This window comes from Eurytemora carolleeae, unplaced genomic scaffold (assembly GCF_000591075.1).
Source record: "Eurytemora carolleeae unplaced genomic scaffold, Eaff_2.0 scaffold129, whole genome shotgun sequence".
In the NCBI taxonomy this organism is placed as follows: domain Eukaryota; kingdom Metazoa; phylum Arthropoda; class Copepoda; order Calanoida; family Temoridae; genus Eurytemora; species Eurytemora carolleeae.
In genome coordinates this window covers 555,473-561,484 of record NW_019396235.1, presented here as the reverse complement: position 1 = coordinate 561,484, position 6,012 = coordinate 555,473, and positions in this window count along the sequence as shown.

The window sequence follows — 6,012 nt, the reverse complement described above, 5'->3', positions numbered from 1 at the left end:
GTTTCGGCATCTTTGTAAGCCTAGCAGAGTAAACCCCTGGCTATTACTGGAGTTTTAGCTAAACTTTGTTTGTGTCAAAATTGGCTAGAATTACACAATAATCAAATAGTATATTGCGATCTCTCATTGGTCGAATCCGAACCAATCAGAATCCATCAAGCTTAAGAATTAAGCGTGCTTTAAAAATCCTCAGAAGGTCGGACTTTACTTTAAGATCTCAGCTCAGGGTTCAACAAAACAAATCTTCCTCCATAGGCTGCATTATGATAAATATTATCTTAATTTGCGGGATAAATGCATTTTTGAGTAAGATTAGAGGTGGGTTTCCGAGGCATGAAATGTAAAAATATATGCTTTTGAATTATTAAACATTAAATACATTATTTTTTGTAAAGATTTAAACTCTTTGAACTGAAACCAATTATTAAAACTGTAAAAGAAATACTATATTACTAGTAAAATAATGTTTAATAAAGGAAGATTTGAAATTTTAAGCTTCAAGTATGAAGAAATAAAAAGTCAAGTGCCAAAGTAGAATTTGAAAACTTGAACTCTACAAATTTGATATAAAATGATTTGCTTATTTATTTCAAAATATGGAACCCAATATACTTTTACAATCTACATTCTACACTCTTTAGTCTTAAAAGCTAATTCGTTTAATTTCCAGTAGGTTCTGTATCACTTTACAAATTAATCAGCTTAATGCTGCTTAATTGGAAATTATCTATCACTGAACTGATTTAATGGAGTAAAAGAAAAAGGTGTCAGATATTAAATATGTAAAAAACGTGCATTTTTATGATATAGCTAGATTTTGTAGAAGCCGTTTGTACTCATCCCTCCGTGTAGGGAATTTTAAAAAAAAATTATTTAGAAGGTTTTGGAAAACTGAAGATTTTCCTGCTTGAGTTTTTTTATAGATTTTAAAATACATTTATTTATAAATATACCTTTAGCTTTTAACTATTACACTATCCTTTTTTAACCGAGTTTTACGATGTATGTATGGCATCATTATTCCTCGAGTTAAAAAGAGAATATTAAAAAGAAATTGATAGTTTTTATGCTTTTAAATAGGTTGCTAGGGAAAGAAGAAATATTTAGATTAACTATAATGTTCAAATAAGTTTTAAAACCCCATAAAACCTGGACAAAAGCCCAGGTTTCACATAAAAATCAAGTTTTTAATAGGAATCTCGCAAAAGATTTGACCAATCTTTATATAAACATATCTACGTGTCACGATTTATAACTATATTTAAATAACTTATTTTTTATGGAACTTTAATCAGATTAATCTAAATTCCCTTTATAAATTTAAATCATAAGAAATTTCTAAAAATATATAATATTATATTTAGATAATTGAATTGAATTAAAAGATTTTAGGAATTATGTATATATTCTTCAGCACTAACTCTCGTTAAGCTACAATTAAAAATAATTCTATTCTTTACTAACCATGATTAGTCTTTTTAATTTAAATACATACTAGATATGTAGTAAACGCCTACTCCATATTTCTAGAAACGTATCTATCCAGGTACAACTCAAATTCTCTTGACTGTCTTGAGTAGAATTGAGAAGGGGAATATGACAAGAAATGGGGAGAAGGAGGAGGTTAAGTCTGCATGATAAAGAGGAGGAGGAGGTTAAGTCTGCATGATAAAGAGGAGGAGAAGGTTAAGTCTGCATGATAAAGAGGAAAAGATGAGGAGGAGTAGGAGGAGGTTAAATCTGCATGATAAAGAGGAAAAGAGGAGGAGGAGGAGGAGGAGGTTAAGTCTGCATGATAAAGAGGAAAAGAGGAGGAGTAGGAGGAGGTTAAGTCTGCATTATAAAGAGGAAAAGAGGAGGTGGAGGAAGAGGAGGTTAAGTCTGCATGATAAAGAGGAAAAGAGGAGGAGGAGTAGGAGGAGGTTAAGTCTGCATGATAAAGAGGAAAAGATGAGGAGGAGTAGGAGGAGGTTAAGTCTGCATGATAAAGAGGAAAAGAGGAGGAGGAGTAGGAGGAGGTTAAGTCTGCATTATAAAGAGGAAAAGAGGAGGTGGAGGAGGAGGAGGTTAAGTCTGCATCATAAAGAGGAAAAGAGGAGGAGGAGTAGGAGGAGGTTAAGTCTGCATGATAAAGAGGAAAAGAGGAGGAGGAGGAGGTTAAGTCTGCATGATGAAGAGGAAAAGATAGATGTTGTCGAGATTCTCTTAATAGAATTCCTTCAATGAATTTGTATGAGGGGAATTCAAGGCTTGAGCTCACCACTAGCTAATTAGTTTTATATATATATATGTACATGACAGATAGAGAGTGCATGTACAATGTACATTGTACAATAATCTGTACTCTGTACACTTCTTATGTTATAATCTGACTCTATGTATATTCTGCAAGGTTACCTCTACGAAGAATGAGAATACAGACCTGAAACTCTTTCAGCAGTTTGAAGGTTTAAATTGCAGGTTTTTCCTTAAAAACAGTTTTCGAATGGTATATCATAAAATTTTACAAAGAAAGACTAAATTTGCAAAAAACAAAATTTCGTTTTTTTACCTTATGTTACCCCCAGGGTATCCATAAGTTTCCTTAGTGCCCGGCGTTGCCCGTAACATTTTTAAAGTCGAATTAAAAAAAAATTTGATTTTTGAAAAAAAAATGATTTTTTGAAGGAAAAAAATGGACTTTTTGAAGAAAAAAAATTTAATTTTCTTTTAGACTTTGTCACGGCCCCGGGATGCTCAAGAGTTCCCTCAAAAGATTCTGCACATTTGGTCCAGTGAAATAGAATCTTATATTACTGATATAGAATCTTATATTACTGAAATAGAATCTTATATTACTAAAATAGAATCTTATGTTACTGAAATAGAATCTTATATTACTGAAATAGAATCTTATATTACTGAAATAGAATCTTATATTACTGAAATAGAATCTTATATTACTGAAATAGAATCTTATATTACTGAAAAAGAATCTTATATTACTGATATAGAATCTTATATTACTGAAATAGAATCTTATATTACTAAAATAGAATCTTATATTACTGATATAGAATCTTATATTACTGATATAGAATTTTATATTACTGAAATAGAATCTTATATTACTGAAAACGAATCTGATATAATGTTTAGAAAAGGATCGTCAAAATACTGTTATTAAGAAACGCGTAAACCCTGAGAAACTTACTGTTTGCTCTAAAATCAAGACTCGTCGGTTATTTTTTTATCTAAAAAAATGTATCTAAATAAATTTTTAATATTACATTAAAAACATTCTATGGAGTTCAATATTTTTATTTTCCTTTTATATATATTTATGAAAACAAGAAATATCCATTTTAATCATAATTCTGCTCTAGGATAGGATCTACCATTCGCAGCACGAAAACATGATTCTCCATCAACAGATTTTTAATCAAAATTATAATCAATTCTATGTAACATGGAATTGTGAATATGATTGAATAGTTTAAAAAACGATCAATATTTTTTCAGAAAAGGGGTTTTTAAGGGGGGGGTTGCACAATGTTGCCAAGGGGGGGCACAAACATTTTTTAGCGCGCAAAATGTGCCCCCCCGCCTCCCACGGTAGGGTATTTTAGAGGATCATGGAGGAGTGACTGGTTTTGTCACAATACTCCTCTTAAAATGCTTTTGTCTTGTGTTTCATGGTGAGAATGGACAAAATGAATATATTCTGATAATCTTTCCATTTACAAAAATTGTATGAATTGTAGCAAGCATTGATTTAAAATTTGATTTCAATTTATAATTACTTTTTCCGTTCATATATTTATCAGGCATTTGCCATTCTATGTTGCGCGCGCATGCCCCGTAAAATTCCAAAACAAAGAGAGAAGGATTGAATTTTGTAGATCCAGAAAAATAATATCTGTGGGACGCCTGCGTAGAGAATGGCAGCTGGTGGGGTCTTAAATGTAAGACATGTGGCCGCAGCGCTCGGCCCCCTAGCATGTCCTAGCCGCAGCGCTCGGCCCAGAAAGTATCATAGCTTAACCTAACCTGTGGCCGTAGCGCTCGGCCCAGAAAGTGTCTTAACCTAACCTAACCCAAAATAAATACTAATTTCTGGATCTACAAAATTCAATCCCCCTCTCTCTGTTTTGGAAATTTATAGGGCATGTGCGCACAACATAGAATGGCAACTCCCTATTTATCATTGAATGGATCCTGTAAACCCACAATGTATTTACATGTCGTCTTTGTTACAGCGAGTTATTTCGGAAGAAAAACATATATTGTATAGCAAAAATACAAGTAAGCACAGCGGTTTCGTGATAATCTAAATATATAAATAGTGTTACCATTTAAAAGTGGCCAGATGAAGGGAAATATAAATAAGAACAAATAATGGTTGATACAGATAAATCGAAGAAAGCCGGAGCTCTCTTGCAGACTCTTTGCCTTTACTCTGCCCCATGTAACAGGTTAATCATCTTCATTTCAATTCTTTGTTAACGCTAAACTCCATTTCGGTTTGAGCCAAGGCTGATTCTATTTTCTGCTCCTTCCTGTGTCTAAGCCTTGTGGCCTAAATTGGCCTGAGTTTTAGATAGAGAGTTTAACGGCGGCTGGAATTTTCCATAAGTTGAAAGCATGATTTATGGATAGCATTTTTTAATGGACAGACTTAGAAAACACTTTACACAAGGCAACTTATCATCTGTTCCACTTTCTGCCCCACCTATACAAAAGAGCTAATAAGCTGTCATGCTTATTGGCCAGACTACTTGCAATCTGAGCTTAGCTCCGGGTTTGTTTGAGGACTGAAGGCAATAATCAATAATCTGAGCTTAGCTCCGGGTCTGTATTATTCTAGGCTATTGAGCTCACACTGGTTACATCCCCGTCTTGGTTCTGTCATCATTAATAATAATGACTGATAACAGAATCTACATAATAACCCTTCTTTCACAATTTACCCACTTAGGGAAAAAAATACATTTTCCATTGTTTCTTGGGTTTTTAGATTATGATTTATGTATTTGATTATTGAAGATCATTCTTCCGTTCACTTGTTAACTCTTGTCTTCCCTGTAGGGGTTTTAACTTTGGAAATTATTTCCTCACTTGGAAGAAAATAAATCTTGATTGTTTCTGGGTTATCAGAAGCCTAAGTAAGCTTGGTACTCCTTGAATTATACAAGTTGAGAAATTTTCTGTTAGCAATTTTGTTGGACTGTGTTTCCTTAGAACCAGGGAGTTAAGCCTGGTTGAGAAATTAGCTGTTAGAAATTTCATTGGACTGTGTGTCCTTTAGAACCAGGGAGTTAATCCTGGTTGAGATTTGGACTGTGTGTCCTGAGACCCGGAGAGTTAAGCCTGGTTGAGATAGTGCCTTTGTGGCATTTAGAATTGGAGAGTTGGTCCTGGTTGATCATAGTAATGAGTATACCTGGATAGATACGTCTTGAGTAAATTGTTATGGAGTAGGTATTTGCTGCTAACATAGTTTTTACATGTAAACATTGTGAAGTACTTTCAATCTAATACCTCTCTATCTCTAGGCACATTAAAAAGAATTTAAATAGTATTCCATGCTGGATACGATTTTGAAACACATTGGGAACTCAAGTCCCAAATACTAGATCCATAAAAACTGCAACAATAAATTTTATACAGTTTCAAAATAACATCAGGATTGTTAAAATAAAAATTCTTGGGGGAATGAATTTTTTATTGCAATCTATGGTCATTGAAATATCACTTTGCAGAACATTTCCGAAATGTTTTAAGTCGTTAAATAATTCATTAAAAAAATTGGGGTTATTTCAATTCTTTACAAAAAATAAGGCATTTAGTTTTACATTTTTTCTATTCGAATAATTGTATCAAATTTTAGTTTTGTAGCTTCAGCTTCAGACCTGTTCTGCTAGGAGAAAGTAAAATATTTAAAATAATTTATCTAATCTGCTTGTTCTCATTCCCATTTTTTCACTTTTACCATTATTAAAAATTTCTTATATAAACGCACTCGAACATTGA